The sequence below is a fragment of the Lissotriton vulgaris genome, chromosome 9 (genome assembly GCF_964263255.1).
Source record: "Lissotriton vulgaris chromosome 9, aLisVul1.2, whole genome shotgun sequence".
Classification (NCBI taxonomy): Eukaryota; Metazoa; Chordata; class Amphibia; order Caudata; family Salamandridae; genus Lissotriton; species Lissotriton vulgaris.
In genome coordinates, this window is record NC_141697.1 from 847,851,922 (window position 1) to 847,875,565 (window position 23,644).

Below are 23,644 nucleotides of genomic sequence, written 5' to 3' on the forward strand. Positions count from 1 at the left end.
AATTTGCCATTTGGCTGACCCAGCAGGAGCAAATGTATGCCAAAAATGTACACAGAATGAGCTTTTCAGTGAATAGCAGCCAGGCGCATTTTAGCTAGTTTTACTTGTAAGTGGGGTTGGAAACGCTTTTCAGGATCAGTACTGGGCTCAAAACATGCAGCCCTGAGGTCTCTCATGATAGCAGGTGGTTAAATAGAAATTCGCTGCTCAGCTGACCCGGTAGGAGCAAACGTATGCCAAAAATGTACGCAGAATGAGCTTTTCAGTGAAGAGCAGCCAGGCACATTTTAGCTAGTTTTACTTGTAAGTGGGGTTGGAAATGCTTTTCGGGCTCAGTACTGGGCTCAAACATGCAGCCCCGAGGTCTCTCATGATTGCAGGTGGTTAAATAGAAATTCGCTGCTCAGCTGACCCGGCAGGACCAAATATATGCCAAAAATGTACGCAGAATGAGCTTTTCAGTGAATAGCAGCCAGGCACATTTTAGCTAGTTTTACTTGTAAGTGGGGTTGGAAACACTTTTCAGGCTCAGTACTGCACTCAAAACATGCAGCCCTAAGGTCTCTCATGATAGCAGGTGGTTAAGTAGAAATTTGCCACTTGGCTGACCCAGCAGGAGCAAACGTATGCCAAAAATGTACACAGAATGAGCTTTTCAGTGAATAGCAGCCAGGCACATTTTAGCTAGTTTTACTTGTAAGTGGGGTTGGAAACGCTTTTCAGGATCAGTACTGGGCTCAAAACATGCATCTCTGAGGTCTCTCATGATAGCAGGAAGTTAAGTAGAACTTCGCTGCTCAGCTGACCCGGCAGGAGCAAACGTATGCCAAAAATGTACGCAGAATGAGCTTTTCAGTGAAGAGCAGCCAGGCACATTCTAGCAAGTTTTACTTGTAAGTGGGGTTGGAAACGCTTTTCAGGCTCAGTACTGGGCTCAAAACATGCAGCCCTGAGGTCTCTCATGATAGCAGGTGGTTAAATAGAAATTCGCTGCTCAGCTGACCCGGCAGGAGCAAACGTATGCCAAAAATGTATGCAGAATGAGCTTTTCAGTGAAGAGCTGCCAGGCACATTTTAGCTAGTTTTACTTGTAAGTGGGGTTGGAAATGCTTTTCGGGCTCAGTACTGGGCTCAAACATGCAGCCCTGAGGTCTCTCATGATTGCAGGTGGTTAAATAGAAATTCGCTGCTCAGCTGACCCGGCAGGACCAAATATATGCCAAAAATGTACGCAGAATGAGCTTTTCAGTGAATAGCAGCCAGGCACATTTTAGCTAGTTTTACTTGTAAGTGGGGTTGGAAACACTTTTCAGGCTCAGTACTGCACTCAAAACATGCAGCCCTAAGGTCTCTCATGATAGCAGGTGGTTAAGTAGAAATTTGCCACTTGGCTGACCCAGCAGGAGCAAACGTATGCCAAAAATGTACACAGAATGAGCTTTTCAGTGAATAGCAGCCAGGCACATTTTAGCTAGTTTTACTTGTAAGTGGGGTTGGAAACGCTTTTCAGGATCAGTACTGGGCTCAAAACATGCAGCTCTGAGGTCTCTCCTGATAGGAGGTAGTTAAGTAGAACTTCGCTGCTCAGCTGACCCGGCAGGAGCAAATGTATGCCAAAAATGTACGCAGAATGAGCTTTTCAGTGACTAGCAGCAAGGCACATTTTAGCTCGTTTTACTTGTAAGTGGGGTTGGAAACGCTTTTCAGGCTCAGTAACGCGCTCAAAACATGCAGCCCTGAGGTCTCTCATGATAGCAGGTGGTTAAATAGAAATTCGCTGCTCAGCTGACCCGGCCGGAGCAAACGTATGCCAAAAATGTACGCAGAATGAGCTTTTCAGTGAAGAGCAGCCAGGCACATTCTAGCAAGTTTTACTTGTAAGTGGGGTTGGAAACACTTTTCAGGCTCAGTACTGCGCTCAAAAGATGCAGCCCTGACGTCTCTCATGATGATAGCAGGTGGTTTAGAAATTTGCCACTTGGCTGACCCAGCAGGAGCAAACGTATGCCAAAAATGTACACAGAATGAGCTTTTCAGTGAATAGCAGCCAGGCACATTTTAGCTAGTTTTACTTGTAAATGTGGTTGGAAACGCTTTTCAGGATCATTACTGGGCTCAAAACATGCACCCCTGAGGTCTCTCATGATAGCAGGTGGTTAAATAGAAATTCGCTGCTCAGCTGACCCGGCAGGAGCAAACGTATGCCAAAAATGTATGCAGAATGAGCTTTTCAGTGAAGAGCTGCCAGGCACATTTTAGCTAGTTTTACTTGTAAGTGGGGTTGGAAATGCTTTTCGGGCTCAGTACTGGGCTCAAACATGCAGCCCTGAGGTCTCTCATGATTGCAGGTGGTTAAATAGAAATTTGCTGCTCAGCTGACCCGGCAGGACCAAATATATGCCAAAAATGTACGCAGAATGAGCTTTTCAGTGAATAGCAGCCAGGCACATTTTAGCTAGTTTTACTTGTAAGTGGGGTTGGAAACACTTTTCAGGCTCAGTACTGCACTCAAAACATGCAGCCCTAAGGTCTCTCATGATAGCAGGTGGTTAAGTAGAAATTTGCCACTTGGCTGACCCAGCAGGAGCAAACGTATGCCAAAAATGTACACAGAATGAGCTTTTCAGTGAATAGCAGCCAGGCACATTTTAGCTAGTTTTACTTGTAAGTGGGGTTGGAAACGCTTTTCAGGATCAGTACTGGGCTCAAAACATGCATCTCTGAGGTCTCTCATGATAGCAGGAAGTTAAGTAGAACTTCGCTGCTCAGCTGACCCGGCAGGAGCAAACGTATGCCAAAAATGTACGCAGAATGAGCTTTTCAGTGAAGAGCAGCCAGGCATATTCTAGCAAGTTTTACTTGTAAGTGGGGTTGGAAACGCTTTTCAGGCTCAGTACTGCGCTCAAAAGATGCAGCCCTGACGTCTCTCATGATGATAGCAGGTGGTTAAGTAGAAATTTGCCACTTGGCTGACCCAGCAGGAGCAAACGTATGCCAAAAATGTACACAGAATGAGCTTTTCAGTGAATAGCAGCCAGGCACATTTTAGCTAGTTTTACTTGTAAGTGTGGTTGGAAACGCTTTTCAGGATCATTACTGGGCTCAAAACATGCAGCCCTGAGGTCTCTCATGATAGCAGGTGGTTAAATAGAAATTCGCTGCTCAGCTGACCCGGCAGGAGCAAACGTATGCCAAAAATGTATGCAGAATGAGCTTTTCAGTGAAGAGCTGCCAGGCACATTTTAGCTAGTTTTACTTGTAAGTGGGGTTGGAAATGCTTTTCGGGCTCAGTACTGGGCTCAAACATGCAGCCCTGAGGTCTCTCATGATTGCAGGTGGTTAAATAGAAATTCGCTGCTCAGCTGACCCGGCAGGACCAAATATATGCCAAAAATGTACGCAGAATGAGCTTTTCAGTGAATAGCAGCCAGGCACATTTTAGCTAGTTTTACTTGTAAGTGGGGTTGGAAACACTTTTCAGGCTCAGTACTGCACTCAAAACATGCAGCCCTAAGGTCTCTCATGATAGCAGGTGGTTAAGTAGAAATTTGCCACTTGGCTGACCCAGCAGGAGCAAACGTATGCCAAAAATGTACACAGAATGAGCTTTTCAGTGAATAGCAGCCAGGCACATTTTAGCTAGTTTTACTTGTAAGTGGGGTTGGAAACGCTTTTCAGGATCAGTACTGGGCTCAAAACATGCAGCTCTGAGGTCTCTCCTGATAGGAGGTAGTTAAGTAGAACTTCGCTGCTCAGCTGACCCGGCAGGAGCAAATGTATGCCAAAAATGTACGCAGAATGAGCTTTTCAGTGACTAGCAGCAAGGCACATTTTAGCTCGTTTTACTTGTAAGTGGGGTTGGAAACGCTTTTCAGGCTCAGTAACGCGCTCAAAACATGCAGCCCAGAGGTCTCTCATGATAGCAGGTGGTTAAATAGAAATTCGCTGCTCAGCTGACCCGGCCGGAGCAAACGTATGCCAAAAATGTACGCAGAATGAGCTTTTCAGTGAAGAGCAGCCAGGCACATTCTAGCAAGTTTTACTTGTAAGTGGGGTTGGAAACACTTTTCAGGCTCAGTACTGCGCTCAAAAGATGCAGCCCTGACGTCTCTCATGATGATAGCAGGTGGTTTAGAAATTTGCCACTTGGCTGACCCAGCAGGAGCAAACGTATGCCAAAAATGTACACAGAATGAGCTTTTCAGTGAATAGCAGCCAGGCACATTTTAGCTAGTTTTACTTGTAAGTGTGGTTGGAAACGCTTTTCAGGATCATTACTGGGCTCAAAACATGCACCCCTGAGGTCTCTCATGATAGCAGGTGGTTAAATAGAAATTCGCTGCTCAGCTGACCCGGCAGGAGCAAACGTATGCCAAAAATGTATGCAGAATGAGCTTTTCAGTGAAGAGCTGCCAGGCACATTTTAGCTAGTTTTACTTGTAAGTGGGGTTGGAAATGCTTTTCGGGCTCAGTACTGGGCTCAAACATGCAGCCCTGAGGTCTCTCATGATTGCAGGTGGTTAAATAGAAATTTGCTGCTCAGCTGACCCGGCAGGACCAAATATATGCCAAAAATGTACGCAGAATGAGCTTTTCAGTGAATAGCAGCCAGGCACATTTTAGCTAGTTTTACTTGTAAGTGGGGTTGGAAACACTTTTCAGGCTCAGTACTGCACTCAAAACATGCAGCCCTAAGGTCTCTCATGATAGCAGGTGGTTAAGTAGAAATTTGCCACTTGGCTGACCCAGCAGGAGCAAACGTATGCCAAAAATGTACACAGAATGAGCTTTTCAGTGAATAGCAGCCAGGCACATTTTAGCAAGTTTTACTTGTTAAGTGGGGTTGGAAACGCTTTTCAGGATCAGTACTGGGCTCAAAACATGCAGCTCTGAGGTCTCTCCTGATAGGAGGTAGTTAAGTAGAACTTCGCTGCTCAGCTGACCCGGCAGGAGCAAATGTATGCCAAAAATGTACGCAGAATGAGCTTTTCAGTGACTAGCAGCCAGGCACATTTTAGCTCGTTTTACTTGTAAGTGGGGTTGGAAACGCTTTTCAGGATCAGTACTGGGCTCAAAACATGCAGCCCTGAGGTCTCTCATGATAGCAGGTGGTTAAATAGAAATTCGCTGCTCAGCTGACCCGGCAGGAGCAAATGTATGCCAAAAATGTATGCAGAATGAGCTTTTCAGTGAAGAGCAGCCAGGCACATTTTAGCTAGTTCTACTTGTAAGAGGGGTTGGAAACACTTTTCAGGTTCAGTACTGGGCTCAAAACATGCAGCCCTGAGGTCTCTCATGATAGCAGGTGGTTAAATAGAAATTCGCTGCTCAGCTGACCCGGCAGGAGCAAACGTATGCCAAAAATGTAAGCAGAATGAGCTTTTCAGTGAATAGCAGCCAGGCACATTTTAGCTAGTTTTACTTGTAAGTGGGGTTGGAAATGTTTTTCAGGCTCAGTACTGGGCTCAAAAGATGCAGCTCTGAGGTCTCTCCTGATAGGAGGTAGTTAAGTAGAACTTCGCTGCTCAGCTGACCCGGCAGGAGCAAATGTATGCCAAAAATGTACGCAGAATGAGCTTTTCACTAAAGAGCAGCCAGGCACATTCTAGCAAGTTTTACTTGTAAGTGGGGTTGGAAACGCTTTTCAGGCTCAGTACTGCGCTCAAAAGATGCAGCCCTGAGGTCTCTCATGATAGCAGGTGGTTAAATAGAAATTCGCTGCTCAGCTGACCCGGCAGGAGCAAACGTATGCCAAAAATGTACGCAGAATGAGCTTTTCAGTGAAGAGCAGCCAGGCACATTTTAGCTAGTTTTACTTGTAAGAGGGGTTGGAAACGCTTTTCAGGTTCAGTACTGGGCTCAAAACATGCAGCCCTGAGGTCTCTCATGATAGCAGGTGGTTAAATAGAAATTCGCTGCTCAGCTGACCCGGTAGGAGCAAACGTATGCCAAAAATGTACGCAGAATGAGCTTTTCAGTGACTAGCAGCCAGGCACATTTTAGCTCGTTTTACTTGTAAGTGGGGTTAGAAACGCTTTTCAGGCTCAGTACTGCACTCAAAACATGCAGCCCTGAGGTCTCTCATGATAGCAGGTGGTTAAATAGAAATTCGCTGCTCAGCTGACCCGGCCGGAGCAAACATGCCAAAAATGTACGCAGAATGAGCTTTTCAGTGAATAGCAGCCAGGCACATTCTAGCTAGTTTTACTTGTAAGCGGGTTTGGAAACGCTTTTCAGGCTCAGTACTGGGCTAAAAACATGCAGCCCTGAGGTCTCTCATGATAGCAGGTGGTTAATAGGAATTCGCTGCTCAGCTGACCCGGTAGGAGCAAACGTATGCCAAAAATGTACGCAGAATGAGCTTTTCAGTGAAGAGCAGCCAGGAACATTTTAGCTAGTTTTACTTGTAAGTGGGGTTGGAAATGCTTTTCAGGCTCAGTACTGGGCTCAAAAGATGCAGCTCTGAGATCTCTCCTGATAGGAGGTATTTAAGTAGAACTTCGCTGCTCAGCTGACCCGGCAGGAGCAAATGTATGCCAAAAATGTATGCAGAATGACCTTTTCAGTGAAGAGCAGCCAGGCACATTCTAGCAAGTTTTACTTGTATGGGGTTGGAAACGGTGTTCAGGCTCAGTACTGCGCTCAAAAGATGCAGCCCTGAGGTCTCTCATGATAGCAGGTGGTTAAAAGAAATTTGCCATTTGGCTGACCCAGCAGGAGCAAATGTATGCCAAAAATGTACACAGAATGAGCTTTTCAGTGAATAGCAGCCAGGCGCATTTTAGCTAGTTTTACTTGTAAGTGGGGTTGGAAACGCTTTTCAGGATCAGTACTGGGCTCAAAACATGCAGCCCTGAGGTTTCTCATGATAGCAGGTGGTTAAATAGAAATTCGCTGCTCAGCTGACCCGGTAGGAGCAAACGTATGCCAAAAATGTACGCAGAATGAGCTTTTCAGTGACTAGCAGCCAGGCACATTTTAGCTCGTTTTACTTGTAAGTGGGGTTAGAAACGCTTTTCAGGCTCAGTACTGCGCTCAAAACATGCAGCCCTGAGGTCTCTCATGATAGCAGGTGGTTAAATAGAAATTCGCTGCTCAGCTGACCCGGCCGGAGCAAACATGCCAAAAATGTACGCAGAATGAGCTTTTCAGTGAATAGCAGCCAGGCACATTCTAGCAAGTTTTACTTGTAAGCGGGTTTGGAAACGCTTTTCAGGCTCAGTACTGGGCTAAAAACATGCAGCCCTGAGGTCTCTCATGATAGCAGGTGGTTAAATAGAAATTCGCTGCTCAGCTGACCCGGTAGGAGCAAACGTATGCCAAAAATGTACGCAGAATGAGCTTTTCAGTGAAGAGAAGCCAGGCACATTTTAGCTCGTTTTACTTGTAAGTGGGGTTGGAAACGCTTTTCAGGCTCAGTACTGCGCTCAAAACATGCAGCCCTGAGGTCTCTCATGATAGCAGGTGGTTAAATAGAAATTCGCTGCTCAGCTGACCCGGCCGGAGCAAACGTATGCCAAAAATGTACGCAGAATGAGCTTTTCAGTGAATAGCAGCCAGGCACATTTTAGCAAGTTTTACTTGTTAAGTGGGGTTGGAAACGCTTTTCAGGATCAGTACTGGGCTCAAAACATGCAGCTCTGAGGTCTCTCCTGATAGGAGGTAGTTAAATAGAACTTCGCTGCTCAGCTGACCCGGCAGGAGCAAATGTATGCCAAAAATGTACGCAGAATGAGCTTTTCAGTGACTAGCAGCCAGGCACATTTTAGCTCGTTTTACTTGTAAGTGGGGTTGGAAACGCTTTTCAGGATCAGTACTGGGCTCAAAACATGCAGCCCTGAGGTCTCTCATGATAGCAGGTGGTTAAATAGAAATTCGCTGCTCAGCTGACCCGGCAGGAGCAAATGTATGCCAAAAATATATGCAGAATGAGCTTTTCAGTGAAGAGCAGCCAGGCACATTTTAGCTCGTTTTACTTGTAAGTGGGGTTGGAAACGCTTTTCAGGCTCAGTACTGCGCTCAAAACATGCAGCCCTGAGGTCTCTCATGATAGCAGGTGGTTAAATAGAAATTCGCTGCTCAGCTGACCCGGCCGGAGCAAACGTATGCCAAAAATGTACGCAGAATGAGCTTTTCAGTGAATAGCAGCCAGGCACATTTTAGCAAGTTTTACTTGTTAAGTGGGGTTGGAAACGCTTTTCAGGATCAGTACTGGGCTCAAAACATGCAGCTCTGAGGTCTCTCCTGATAGGAGGTAGTTAAGTAGAACTTCGCTGCTCAGCTGACCCGGCAGGAGCAAATGTATACCAAAAATGTACGCAGAATGAGCTTTTCAGTGACTAGCAGCCAGGCACATTTTAGCTCGTTTTACTTGTAAGTGGGGTTGGAAACGCTTTTCAGGATCAGTACTGGGCTCAAAACATGCAGCCCTGAGGTCTCTCATGATAGCAGGTGGTTAAATAGAAATTCGCTGCTCAGCTGACCCGGCAGGAGCAAATGTATGCCAAAAATGTATGCAGAATGAGCTTTTCAGTGAAGAGCAGCCAGGCACATTTTAGCTAGTTCTACTTGTAAGAGGGGTTGGAAACACTTTTCAGGTTCAGTACTGGGCTCAAAACATGCAGCCCTGAGGTCTCTCATGATAGCAGGTGGTTAAATAGAAATTCACTGCTCAGCTGACCCGGCAGGAGCAAACGTATGCCAAAAATGTAAGCAGAATGAGCTTTTCAGTGAATAGCAGCCAGGCACATTTTAGCTAGTTTTACTTGTAAGTGGGGTTGGAAATGCTTTTCAGGCTCAGTACTGGGCTCAAAAGATGCAGCTCTGAGGTCTCTCCTGATAGGAGGTAGTTAAGTAGAACTTCGCTGCTCAGCTGACCCGGCAGGAGCAAATATATGCCAAAAATGTACGCAGAATGAGCTTTTCACTAAAGAGCAGCCAGGCACATTCTAGCAAGTTTTACTTGTAAGTGGGGTTGGAAACGCTTTTCAGGCTCAGTACTGCGCTCAAAAGATGCAGCCCTGAGGTCTCTCATGATAGCAGGTGGTTAAATAGAAATTCGCTGCTCAGCTGACCCGGCAGGAGCAAACGTATGCCAAAAATGTACGCAGAATGAGCTTTTCAGTGAAGAGCAGCCAGGCACATTTTAGCTAGTTTTACTTGTAAGAGGGGTTGGAAACGCTTTTCAGGTTCAGTACTGGGCTCAAAACATGCAGCCCTGAGGTCTCTCATGATAGCAGGTGGTTAAATAGAAATTCGCTGCTCAGCTGACCCGGTAGGAGCAAACGTATGCCAAAAATGTACGCAGAATGAGCTTTTCAGTGACTAGCAGCCAGGCACATTTTAGCTCGTTTTACTTGTAAGTGGGGTTAGAAACGCTTTTCAGGCTCAGTACTGCACTCAAAACATGCAGCCCTGAGGTCTCTCATGATAGCAGGTGGTTAAATAGAAATTCGCTGCTCAGCTGACCCGGCCGGAGCAAACATGCCAAAAATGTACGCAGAATGAGCTTTTCAGTGAATAGCAGCCAGGCACATTCTAGCTAGTTTTACTTGTAAGCGGGTTTGGAAACGCTTTTCAGGCTCAGTACTGGGCTAAAAACATGCAGCCCTAAGGTCTCTCATGATAGCAGGTGGTTAATAGGAATTCGCTGCTCAGCTGACCCGGTAGGAGCAAACGTATGCCAAAAATGTACGCAGAATGAGCTTTTCAGTGAAGAGCAGCCAGGCACATTTTAGCTAGTTTTACTTGTAAGTGGGGTTGGAAATGCTTTTCAGGCTCAGTACTGGGCTCAAAAGATGCAGCTCTGAGATCTCTCCTGATAGGAGGTAGTTAAGTAGAACTTCGCTGCTCAGCTGACCCGGCAGGAGCAAATGTATGCCAAAAATGTATGCAGAATGAGCTTTTCAGTGAAGAGCAGCCAGGCACATTCTAGCAAGTTTTACTTGTATGGGGTTGGAAACGGTGTTCAGGCTCAGTACTGCGCTCAAAAGATGCAGCCCTGAGGTCTCTCATGATAGCAGGTGGTTAAAAGAAATTTGCCATTTGGCTGACCCAGCAGGAGCAAATGTATGCCAAAAATGTACACAGAATGAGCTTTTCAGTGAATAGCAGCCAGGCGCATTTTAGCTAGTTTTACTTGTAAGTGGGGTTGGAAACGCTTTTCAGGATCAGTACTGGGCTCAAAACATGCAGCCCTGAGGTTTCTCATGATAGCAGGTGGTTAAATAGAAATTCGCTGCTCAGCTGACCCGGTAGGAGCAAACGTATGCCAAAAATGTACGCAGAATGAGCTTTTCAGTGACTAGCAGCCAGGCACATTTTAGCTCGTTTTACTTGTAAGTGGGGTTAGAACCGCTTTTCAGGCTCAGTACTGCGCTCAAAACATGCAGCCCTGAGGTCTCTCATGATAGCAGGTGGTTAAATAGAAATTCGCTGCTCAGCTGACCCGGCCGGAGCAAACATGCCAAAAATGTACGCAGAATGAGCTTTTCAGTGAATAGCAGCCAGGCACATTCTAGCAAGTTTTACTTGTAAGCGGGTTTGGAAACGCTTTTCAGGCTCAGTACTGGGCTAAAAACATGCAGCCCTGAGGTCTCTCATGATAGCAGGTGGTTAAAAAGAAATTCGCTGCTCAGCTGACCCGGTAGGAGCAAACGTATGCCAAAAATGTACGCAGAATGAGCTTTTCAGTGAAGAGCAGCCAGGCACATTTTAGCTCGTTTTACTTGTAAGTGGGGTTGGAAACGCTTTTCAGGCTCAGTACTGCGCTCAAAACATGCAGCCCTGAGGTCTCTCATGATAGCAGGTGGTTAAATAGAAATTCGCTGCTCAGCTGACCCGGCCGGAGCAAACGTATGCCAAAAATGTACGCAGAATGAGCTTTTCAGTGAAGAGCAGCCAGTCACATTCTAGCAAGTTTTACTTGTAAGTGGGGTTGGAAACACTTTTCAGGCTCAGTACTGCGCTCAAAACATGCAGCCCTGAGGTCTCTCATGATAGCAGGTGGTTAAATAGAAATTCGCTGCTCAGCTGACCCGGCCGGAGCAAACGTATGCCAAAAATGTACGCAGAATGAGCTTTTCAGTGAAGAGCAGCCAGGCGCATTTTACCTAGTTTTACTTGTAAGTGGGGTTGGAAACGCTTTTCAGGATCAGTACTGGGCTCAAAACATGCAGCCCTGAGGTTTCTCATGATAGCAGGTGGTTAAATAGAAATTCGCTGCTCAGCTGACCCGGTAGGAGCAAACGTATGCCAAAAATGTACGCAGAATGAGCTTTTCAGTGACTAGCAGCCAGGCACATTTTAGCTCGTTTTACTTGTAAGTGGGGTTAGAACCGCTTTTCAGGCTCAGTACTGCGCTCAAAACATGCAGCCCTGAGGTCTCTCATGATAGCAGGTGGTTAAATAGAAATTCGCTGCTCAGCTGACCCGGCCGGAGCAAACATGCCAAAAATGTACGCAGAATGAGCTTTTCAGTGAATAGCAGCCAGGCACATTCTAGCAAGTTTTACTTGTAAGCGGGTTTGGAAACGCTTTTCAGGCTCAGTACTGGGCTAAAAACATGCAGCCCTGAGGTCTCTCATGATAGCAGGTGGTTAAAAAGAAATTCGCTGCTCAGCTGACCCGGTAGGAGCAAACGTATGCCAAAAATGTACGCAGAATGAGCTTTTCAGTGAAGAGCAGCCAGGCACATTTTAGCTCGTTTTACTTGTAAGTGGGGTTGGAAACGCTTTTCAGGCTCAGTACTGCGCTCAAAACATGCAGCCCTGAGGTCTCTCATGATAGCAGGTGGTTAAATAGAAATTCGCTGCTCAGCTGACCCGGCCGGAGCAAACGTATGCCAAAAATGTACGCAGAATGAGCTTTTCAGTGAAGAGCAGCCAGTCACATTCTAGCAAGTTTTACTTGTAAGTGGGGTTGGAAACACTTTTCAGGCTCAGTACTGCGCTCAAAAGATGCAGCCCTGACGTCTCTCATGATGATAGCAGGTGGTTAAGTAGAAATTTGCCACTTGGCTGACCCAGCAGGAGCAAACGTATGCCAAAAATGTACACAGAATGAGCTTTTCAGTGAATAGCAGCCAGGCACATTTTAGCTAGTTTTACTTGTAAGTGTGGTTGGAAACGCTTTTCAGGATCATTACTGGGCTCAAAACATGCAGCCCTGAGGTCTCTCATGATAGCAGGTGGTTAAATAGAAATTCGCTGCTCAGCTGACCCGGCAGGAGCAAACGTATGCCAAAAATGTATGCAGAATGAGCTTTTCAGTGAAGAGCTGCCAGGCACATTTTAGCTAGTTTTACTTGTAAGTGGGGTTGGAAATGCTTTTCGGGCTCAGTACTGGGCTCAAACATGCAGCCCTGAGGTCTCTCATGATTGCAGGTGGTTAAATAGAAATTCGCTGCTCAGCTGACCCGGCAGGAGCAAACGTATGCCAAAAATGTACGCAGAATGAGCTTTTCAGTGAAGAGCAGCCAGTCACATTCTAGCAAGTTTTACTTGTAAGTGGGGTTGGAAACACTTTTCAGGCTCAGTACTGCGCTCAAAAGATGCAGCCCTGACGTCTCTCATGATGATAGCAGGTGGTTAAGTAGAAATTTGCCACTTGGCTGACCCAGCAGGAGCAAACGTATGCCAAAAATGTACACAGAATGAGATTTTCAGTGAATAGCAGCCAGGCACATTTTAGCTAGTTCTACTTGTAAGAGGGGTTGGAAACACTTTTCAGGTTCAGTACTGGGCTCAAAACATGCAGCCCTGAGGTCTCTCATGATAGCAGGTGGTTAAATAGAAATTCGCTGCTCAGCTGACCCGGCAGGAGCAAACGTATGCCAAAAATGTAAGCAGAATGAGCTTTTCAGTGAATAGCAGCCAGGCACATTTTAGCTAGTTTTACTTGTAAGTGGGGTTGGAAATGCTTTTCAGGCTCAGTACTGGGCTCAAAAGATGCAGCTCTGAGGTCTCTCCTGATAGGAGGTAGTTAAGTAGAACTTCGCTGCTCAGCTGACCCGGCAGGAGCAAATATATGCCAAAAATGTACGCAGAATGAGCTTTTCACTAAAGAGCAGCCAGGCACATTCTAGCAAGTTTTACTTGTAAGTGGGGTTGGAAACGCTTTTCAGGCTCAGTACTGCGCTCAAAAGATGCAGCCCTGAGGTCTCTCATGATAGCAGGTGGTTAAATAGAAATTCGCTGCTCAGCTGACCCGGCAGGAGCAAACGTATGCCAAAAATGTACGCAGAATGAGCTTTTCAGTGAAGAGCAGCCAGGCACATTTTAGCTAGTTTTACTTGTAAGAGGGGTTGGAAACGCTTTTCAGGTTCAGTACTGGGCTCAAAACATGCAGCCCTGAGGTCTCTCATGATAGCAGGTGGTTAAATAGAAATTCGCTGCTCAGCTGACCCGGTAGGAGCAAACGTATGCCAAAAATGTACGCAGAATGAGCTTTTCAGCGACTAGCAGCCAGGCACATTTTAGCTCGTTTTACTTGTAAGTGGGGTTAGAAACGCTTTTCAGGCTCAGTACTGCACTCAAAACATGCAGCCCTGAGGTCTCTCATGATAGCAGGTGGTTAAATAGAAATTCGCTGCTCAGCTGACCCGGCCGGAGCAAACATGCCAAAAATGTACGCAGAATGAGCTTTTCAGTGAATAGCAGCCAGGCACATTCTAGCTAGTTTTACTTGTAAGCGGGTTTGGAAACGCTTTTCAGGCTCAGTACTGGGCTAAAAACATGCAGCCCTAAGGTCTCTCATGATAGCAGGTGGTTAATAGGAATTCGCTGCTCAGCTGACCCGGTAGGAGCAAACGTATGCCAAAAATGTACGCAGAATGAGCTTTTCAGTGAAGAGCAGCCAGGCACATTTTAGCTAGTTTTACTTGTAAGTGGGGTTGGAAATGCTTTTCAGGCTCAGTACTGGGCTCAAAAGATGCAGCTCTGAGATCTCTCCTGATAGGAGGTAGTTAAGTAGAACTTCGCTGCTCAGCTGACCCGGCAGGAGCAAATGTATGCCAAAAATGTATGCAGAATGAGCTTTTCAGTGAAGAGCAGCCAGGCACATTCTAGCAAGTTTTACTTGTATGGGGTTGGAAACGGTGTTCAGGCTCAGTACTGCGCTCAAAAGATGCAGCCCTGAGGTCTCTCATGATAGCAGGTGGTTAAAAGAAATTTGCCATTTGGCTGACCCAGCAGGAGCAAATGTATGCCAAAAATGTACACAGAATGAGCTTTTCAGTGAATAGCAGCCAGGCGCATTTTAGCTAGTTTTACTTGTAAGTGGGGTTGGAAACGCTTTTCAGGATCAGTACTGGGCTCAAAACATGCAGCCCTGAGGTTTCTCATGATAGCAGGTGGTTAAATAGAAATTCGCTGCTCAGCTGACCCGGTAGGAGCAAACGTATGCCAAAAATGTACGCAGAATGAGCTTTTCAGTGACTAGCAGCCAGGCACATTTTAGCTCGTTTTACTTGTAAGTGGGGTTAGAACCGCTTTTCAGGCTCAGTACTGCGCTCAAAACATGCAGCCCTGAGGTCTCTCATGATAGCAGGTGGTTAAATAGAAATTCGCTGCTCAGCTGACCCGGCCGGAGCAAACATGCCAAAAATGTACGCAGAATGAGCTTTTCAGTGAATAGCAGCCAGGCACATTCTAGCAAGTTTTACTTGTAAGCGGGTTTGGAAACGCTTTTCAGGCTCAGTACTGGGCTAAAAACATGCAGCCCTGAGGTCTCTCATGATAGCAGGTGGTTAAAAAGAAATTCGCTGCTCAGCTGACCCGGTAGGAGCAAACGTATGCCAAAAATGTACGCAGAATGAGCTTTTCAGTGAAGAGCAGCCAGGCACATTTTAGCTCGTTTTACTTGTAAGTGGGGTTGGAAACGCTTTTCAGGCTCAGTACTGCGCTCAAAACATGCAGCCCTGAGGTCTCTCATGATAGCAGGTGGTTAAATAGAAATTCGCTGCTCAGCTGACCCGGCCGGAGCAAACGTATGCCAAAAATGTACGCAGAATGAGCTTTTCAGTGAAGAGCAGCCAGTCACATTCTAGCAAGTTTTACTTGTAAGTGGGGTTGGAAACACTTTTCAGGCTCAGTACTGCGCTCAAAACATGCAGCCCTGAGGTCTCTCATGATAGCAGGTGGTTAAATAGAAATTCGCTGCTCAGCTGACCCGGCCGGAGCAAACGTATGCCAAAAATGTACGCAGAATGAGCTTTTCAGTGAAGAGCAGCCAGGCGCATTTTAGCTAGTTTTACTTGTAAGTGGGGTTGGAAACACTTTTCAGGATCAGTACTGGGCTCAAAACATGCAGCCCTGAGGTTTCTCATGATAGCAGGTGGTTAAATAGAAATTCGCTGCTCAGCTGACCCGGTAGGAGCAAACGTATGCCAAAAATGTACGCAGAATGAGCTTTTCAGTGACTAGCAGCCAGGCACATTTTAGCTCGTTTTACTTGTAAGTGGGGTTAGAACCGCTTTTCAGGCTCAGTACTGCGCTCAAAACATGCAGCCCTGAGGTCTCTCATGATAGCAGGTGGTTAAATAGAAATTCGCTGCTCAGCTGACCCGGCCGGAGCAAACATGCCAAAAATGTACGCAGAATGAGCTTTTCAGTGAATAGCAGCCAGGCACATTCTAGCAAGTTTTACTTGTAAGCGGGTTTGGAAACGCTTTTCAGGCTCAGTACTGGGCTAAAAACATGCAGCCCTGAGGTCTCTCATGATAGCAGGTGGTTAAAAAGAAATTCGCTGCTCAGCTGACCCGGTAGGAGCAAACGTATGCCAAAAATGTACGCAGAATGAGCTTTTCAGTGACGAGCAGCCAGGCACATTTTAGCTCGTTTTACTTGTAAGTGGGGTTGGAAACGCTTTTCAGGCTCAGTACTGCGCTCAAAACATGCAGCCCTGAGGTCTCTCATGATAGCAGGTGGTTAAATAGAAATTCGCTGCTCAGCTGACCCGGCCGGAGCAAACGTATGCCAAAAATGTACGCAGAATGAGCTTTTCAGTGAAGAGCAGCCAGTCACATTCTAGCAAGTTTTACTTGTAAGTGGGGTTGGAAACACTTTTCAGGCTCAGTACTGCGCTCAAAAGATGCAGCCCTGACGTCTCTCATGATGATAGCAGGTGGTTAAGTAGAAATTTGCCACTTGGCTGACCCAGCAGGAGCAAACGTATGCCAAAAATGTACACAGAATGAGCTTTTCAGTGAATAGCAGCCAGGCACATTTTAGCTAGTTTTACTTGTAAGTGTGGTTGGAAACGCTTTTCAGGATCATTACTGGGCTCAAAACATGCAGCCCTGAGGTCTCTCATGATAGCAGGTGGTTAAATAGAAATTCGCTGCTCAGCTGACCCGGCAGGAGCAAACGTATGCCAAAAATGTATGCAGAATGAGCTTTTCAGTGAAGAGCTGCCAGGCACATTTTAGCTAGTTTTACTTGTAAGTGGGGTTGGAAATGCTTTTCGGGCTCAGTACTGGGCTCAAACATGCAGCCCTGAGGTCTCTCATGATTGCAGGTGGTTAAATAGAAATTTGCTGCTCAGCTGACCCGGCAGGACCAAATATATGCCAAAAATGTACGCAGAATGAGCTTTTCAGTGAATAGCAGCCAGGCACATTTTAGCTAGTTTTACTTGTAAGTGGGGTTGGAAACACTTTTCAGGCTCAGTACTGCACTCAAAACATGCAGCCCTAAGGTCTCTCATGATAGCAGGTGGTTAAGTAGAAATTTGCCACTTGGCTGACCCAGCAGGAGCAAACGTATGCCAAAAATGTACACAGAATGAGCTTTTCAGTGAATAGCAGCCAGGCACATTTTAGCTAGTTTTACTTGTAAGTGGGGTTGGAAACGCTTTTCAGGATCAGTACTGGGCTCAAAACATGCAGCTCTGAGGTCTCTCCTGATAGGAGGTAGTTAAGTAGAACTTCGCTGCTCAGCTGACCCGGCAGGAGCAAATGTATGCCAAAAATGTACGCAGAATGAGCTTTTCAGTGACTAGCAGCCAGGCACATTTTAGCTCGTTTTACTTGTAAGTGGGGTTGGAAACGCTTTTCAGGATCAGTACTGGGCTCAAAACATGCAGCCCTGAGGTCTCTCATGATAGCAGGTGGTTAAATAGAAATTCGCTGCTCAGCTGACCCGGCAGGAGCAAATGTATGCCAAAAATGTATGCAGAATGAGCTTTTCAGTGAAGAGCAGCCAGGCACATTTTAGCTAGTTTTACTTGTAAGAGGGGTTGGAAACACTTTTCAGGTTCAGTACTGGGCTCAAAACATGCAGCCCTGAGGTCTCTCATGATAGCAGGTGGTTAAATAGAAATTCGCTGCTCAGCTGACCCGGCAGGAGCAAACGTATGCCAAAAATGTAAGCAGAATGAGCTTTTCAGTGAATAGCAGCCAGGCACATTTTAGCTAGTTTTACTTGTAAGTGGGGTTGGAAATGCTTTTCAGGCTCAGTACTGGGCTCAAAAGATGCAGCTCTGAGGTCTCTCCTGATAGGAGGTAGTTAAGTAGAACTTCGCTGCTCAGCTGACCCGGCAGGAGCAAATGTATGCCAAAAATGTATGCAGAATGAGCTTTTCAGTGAAGAGCAGCCAGGCACATTCTAGCAAGTTTTAAATAGTATGGGGTTGGAAACGCTGTTCAGGCTCAGTACTGCGCTCAAAAGATGCAGCCCTGAGGTCTCTCATGATAGCAGGTGGTTAAAAGAAATTTGCCATTTGGCCGACCCAGCAGGAGCAAATGTATGCCAAAAATGTACACAGAATGAGCTTTTCAGTGAATAGCAGCCAGGCGCATTTTAGCTAGTTTTACTTGTAAGTGGGGTTGGAAACGCTTTTCAGGATCAGTACTGGGCTCAAAACATGCAGCCCTGAGGTCTCTCATGATAGCAGGTGGTTAAATAGAAATTCGCTGCTCAGCTGACCCGGTAGGAGCAAACGTATGCCAAAAATGTACGCAGAATGAGCTTTTCAGTGACTAGCAGCCAGGCACATTTTAGCTCGTTTTACTTGTAAGTGGGGTTAGAAACGCTTTTCAGGCTCAGTACTGCGCTCAAAACATGCAGCCCTGAGGTCTCTCATGATAGCAGGTGGTTAAATAGAAATTCGCTGCTCAGCTGACCCGGCCGGAGCAAACATGCCAAAAATGTACGCAGAATGAGCTTTTCAGTGAATAGCAGCCAGGCACATTCTAGCAAGTTTTACTTGTAAGCGGGTTTGGAAACGCTTTTCAGGCTCAGTACTGGGCTAAAAACATGCAGCCCTGAGGTCTCTCATGATAGCAGGTGGTTAAATAGAAATTCGCTGCTCAGCTGACCCGGTAGGAGCAAACGTATGCCAAAAATGTACGCAGAATGAGCTTTTCAGTGAAGAGCAGCCAGGCACATTTTAGCTAGTTTTACTTGTAAGTGGGGTTGGAAATGCTTTTCGGGCTCAGTACTGGGCTCAAACATGCAGCCCCGAGGTCTCTCATGATTGCAGGTGGTTAAATAGAAATTCGCTGCTCAGCTGACCCAGCAGGAGCAAACGTATGCCAAAAATGTACACAGAATGAGCTTTTGAATAGCAGCCAGGCACATTTTAGCTAGTTTTACTTGTAAGTGGGGTTGGAAACGCTTTTCAGGATCAGTACTGGGCTCAAAACATGCAGCTCTGAGGTCTCTCCTGATAGGAGGTAGTTAAGTAGAACTTCGCTGCTCAGCTGACCCGGCAGGAGCAAATGTATGCCAAAAATGTACGCAGAATGAGCTTTTCAGTGACTAGCAGCCAGGCACATTTTAGCTCGTTTTACTTGTAAGTGGGGTTGGAAACGCTTTTCAGGCTCAGTACTGCGCTCAAAACATGCAGCCCTGAGGTCTCTCATGATAGCAGGTGGTTAAATAGAAATTCGCTGCTCAGCTGACCCGGCCGGAGCAAACGTATGCCAAAAATGTACGCAGAATGAGCTTTTCAGTGAAGAGCAGCCAGGCACATTCTAGCAAGTTTTACTTGTAAGTGGGGTTGGAAACACTTTTCAGGCTCAGTACTGCGCTCAAAAGATGCAGCCCTGACGTCTCTCATGATGATAGCAGGTGGTTAAGTAGAAATTTGCCACTTGGCTGACCCAGCAGGAGCAAACGTATGCCAAAAATGTACACAGAATGAGCTTTTCAGTGAATAGCAGCCAGGCACATTTTAGCTAGTTTTACTTGTAAGTGTGGTTGGAAACGCTTTTCAGGATCATTACTGGGCTCAAAACATGCAGCCCTGATGTCTCTCATGATAGCAGGTGGTTAAATAGAAATTCGCTGCTCAGCTGACCCGGCAGGAGCAAACGTATGCCAAAAATGTATGCAGAATGAGCTTTTCAGTGAAGAGCTGCCAGGCACATTTTAGCTAGTTTTACTTGTAAGTGGGGTTGGAAATGCTTTTCGGGCTCAGTACTGGGCTCAAACATGCAGCCCTGAGGTCTCTCATGATTGCAGGTGGTTAAATAGAAATTTGCTGCTCAGCTGACCCTGCAGGACCAAATATATGCCAAAAATGTACGCAGAATGAGCTTTTCAGTGAATAGCAGCCAGGCACATTTTAGCTAGTTTTACTTGTAAGTGGGGTTGGAAACACTTTTCAGGCTCAGTACTGCACTCAAAACATGCAGCCCTAAGGTCTCTCATGATAGCAGGTGGTTAAGTAGAAATTTGCCACTTGGCTGACCCAGCAGGAGCAAACGTATGCCAAAAATGTACACAGAATGAGCTTTTCAGTGAATAGCAGCCAGGCACATTTTAGCTAGTTTTACTTGTAAGTGGGGTTGGAAACGCTTTTCAGGATCAGTACTGGGCTCAAAACATGCAGCTCTGAGGTCTCTCCTGATAGGAGGTAGTTAAGTAGAACTTCGCTGCTCAGCTGACCCGGCAGGAGCAAATGTATGCCAAAAATGTACGCAGAATGAGCTTTTCAGTGACTAGCAGCCAGGCACATTTTAGCTCGTTTTACTTGTAAGTGGGGTTGGAAACGCTTTTCAGGATCAGTACTGGGCTCAAAACATGCAGCCCTGAGGTCTCTCATGATAGCAGGTGGTTAAATAGAAATTCGCTGCTCAGCTGACCCGGCAGGAGCAAATGTATGCCAAAAATGTATGCAGAATGAGCTTTTCAGTGAAGAGCAGCCAGGCACATTTTAGCTAGTTTTACTTGTAAGAGGGGTTGGAAATGCTTTTCAGGCTCAGTACTGGGCTCAAAAGATGCAGCTCTGAGGTCTCTCCTGATAGGAGGTAGTTAAGTAGAACTTCGCTGCTCAGCTGACCCGGCAGGAGCAAATGTATGCCAAAAATGTACGCAGAATGAGCTTTTCACTAAAGAGCAGCCAGGCACATTCTAGCAAGTTTTACTTGTAAGTGGGGTTGGAAACGCTTTTCAGGCTCAGTACTGCGCTCAAAAGATGCAGCCCTGAGGTCTCTCATGATAGCAGGTGGTTAAATAGCAATTCGCTGCTCAGCTGACCCGGCAGGAGCAAACGTATGCCAAAAATGTACGCAGAATGGCTTTTCAGTGAAGAGCAGCCAGGCACATTTTAGCTAGTTTTAAATAGTATGGGGTTGGAAACGCTGTTCAGGCTCAGTACTGCGCTCAAAAGATGCAGCCCTGAGGTCTCTCATGATAGCAGGTGGTTAAATAGAAATTCGCTGCTCAGCTGACCCGGTAGGAGCAAACGTATGCCAAAAATGAACGCAGAATGAGCTTTTCAGTGACTAGCAGCCAGGCACATTTTAGCTAGTTTTACTTGTAAGCGGGTTTGGAAACGCTTTTCAGGCTCAGTACTGGGCTAAAAACATGCAGCCCTGAGGTCTCTCATGATAGCAGGTGGTTAAATAGAAATTCGCTGCTCAGCTGACCCGGTAGGAGCAAACGTATGCCAAAAATGTACGCAGAATGAGCTTTTCAGTGACTAGCAGCCAGGCACATTTTAGCTCGTTTTACTTGTAAGTGGGGTTAGAAACGCTTTTCAGGCTCAGTACTGCGCTCAAAACATGCAGCCCTGAGGTCTCTCATGATAGCAGGTGGTTAAATAGAAATTCGCTGCTCAGCTGACCCGGCCGGAGCAAACATGCCAAAAATGTACGCAGAATGAGCTTTTCAGTGAATAGCAGCCAGGCACATTCTAGCTAGTTTTACTTGTAAGCGGGTTTGGAAACGCTTTTCAGGCTCAGTACTGGGCTAAAAACATGCAGCCCTGAGGTCTCTCATGATAGCAGGTGGTTAAATAGGAATTCGCTGCTCAGCTGACCCGGTAGGAGCAAACGTATGCCAAAAATGTACGCAGAATGAGCTTTTCAGTGAAGAGCAGCCAGGCACATTTTAGCTAGTTTTACTTGTAAGTGGGGTTGGAAATGCTTTTCAGGCTCAGTACTGGGCTCAAAAGATGCAGCTCTGAGATCTCTCCTGATAGGAGGTAGTTAAGTAGAACTTCGCTGCTCAGCTGACCCGGCAGGAGCAAATGTATGCCAAAAATGTATGCAGAATGAGCTTTTCAGTGAAGAGCAGCCAGGCACATTCTAGCAAGTTTTACTTGTATGGGGTTGGAAACGCTGTTCAGGCTCAGTACTGCGCTCAAAAGATGCAGCCCTGAGGTCTCTCATGATAGCAGGTGGTTAAAAGAAATTTGCCATTTGGCTGACCCAGCAGGAGCAAATGTATGCCAAAAATGTACACAGAATGAGCTTTTCAGTGAATAGCAGCCAGGCGCATTTTAGCTAGTTTTACTTGTAAGTGGGGTTGGAAACGCTTTTCAGGATCAGTACTGGGCTCAAAACATGCAGCCCTGAGGTCTCTCATGATAGCAGGTGGTTAAATAGAAATTCGCTGCTCAGCTGACCCGGTAGGAGCAAACGTATGCCAAAAATGTACGCAGAATGAGCTTTTCAGTGACTAGCAGCCAGGCACATTTTAGCTCGTTTTACTTGTAAGTGGGGTTAGAAACGCTTTTCAGGCTCAGTACTGCGCTCAAAACATGCAGCCCTGAGGTCTCTCATGATAGCAGGTGGTTAAATAGAAATTCGCTGCTCAGCTGACCCGGCCGGAGCAAACATGCCAAAAATGTACGCAGAATGAGCTTTTCAGTGAATAGCAGCCAGGCACATTCTAGCTAGTTTTACTTGTAAGCGGGTTTGGAAACGCTTTTCAGGCTCAGTACTGGGCTAAAAACATGCAGCCCTGAGGTCTCTCATGGTAGCAGGTGGTTAAATAGAAATTTGCTGCTCAGCTGACCCGGTAGGAGCAAACGTATGCCAAAAATGTACGCAGAATGAGCTTTTCAGTGAAGAGCAGCCAGGCACATTTTAGCTAGTTTTACTTGTAAGTGGGGTTGGAAACGCTTTTCAGGCTCAGTACTGCGCTCAAAACATGCAGCCCTGAGGTCTCTCATGATAGCAGGTGGTTAAATAGAAATTCGCTGCTCAGCTGACCCGGCCGGAGCAAACATGCCAAAAATGTACGCAGAATGAGCTTTTCAGTGAAGAGCAGCTCGGCACATTTTAGCTAGTTTTACTTGTAAGTGGGGTTGGAAATGCTTTTCAGGCTCAGTACTGGGCTCAAAAGATGCAGCTCTGAGATCTCTCCTGATAGGAGGTAGTTAAGTAGAACTTCGCTGCTCAGCTGACCCGGCAGGAGCAAATGTATGCCAAAAATGTATGCAGAATGAGCTTTTCAGTGAAGAGCAGCCAGGCACATTCTAGCAAGTTTTAAATAGTATGGGGTTGGAAACGCTGTTCAGGCTCAGTACTGCGCTCAAAAGATGCAGCCCTGAGGTCTCTCATGATAGCAGGTGGTTAAATAGAAATTCGCTGCTCAGCTGACCCGGTAGGAGCAAACGTATGCCAAAAATGAACGCAGAATGAGCTTTTCAGTGACTAGCAGCCAGGCACATTTTAGCTCGTTTTACTTGTAAGTGGGGTTAGAAACGCTTTTCAGGCTCAGTACTGCGCTCAAAACATGCAGCCCTGAGGTCTCTCATGATAGCAGGTGGTTAAATAGAAATTCGCTGCTCAGCTGACCCGGCCGGAGCAAACATGCCAAAAATGTACGCAGAATGAGCTTTTCAGTGAATAGCAGCCAGGCACATTCTAGCTAGTTTTACTTGTAAGCGGGTTTGGAAACGCTTTTCAGGCTCAGTACTGGGCTAAAAACATGCAGCCCTGAGGTCTCTCATGATAGCAGGTGGTTAAATAGGAATTCGCTGCTCAGCTGACCCGGTAGGAGCAAACGTATGCCAAAAATGTACGCAGAATGAGCTTTTCAGTGAAGAGCAGCCAGGCACATTTTAGCTAGTTTTACTTGTAAGTGGGGTTGGAAATGCTTTTCAGGCTCAGTACTGGGCTCAAAAGATGCAGCTCTGAGATCTCTCCTGATAGGAGGTAGTTAAGTAGAACTTCGCTGCTCAGCTGACCCGGCAGGAGCAAATGTATGCCAAAAATGTATGCAGAATGAGCTTTTCAGTGAAGAGCAGCCAGGCACATTCTAGCAAGTTTTACTTGTATGGGGTTGGAAACGCTGTTCAGGCTCAGTACTGCGCTCAAAAGATGCAGCCCTGAGGTCTCTCATGATAGCAGGTGGTTAAAAGAAATTTGCCATTTGGCTGACCCAGCAGGAGCAAATGTATGCCAAAAATG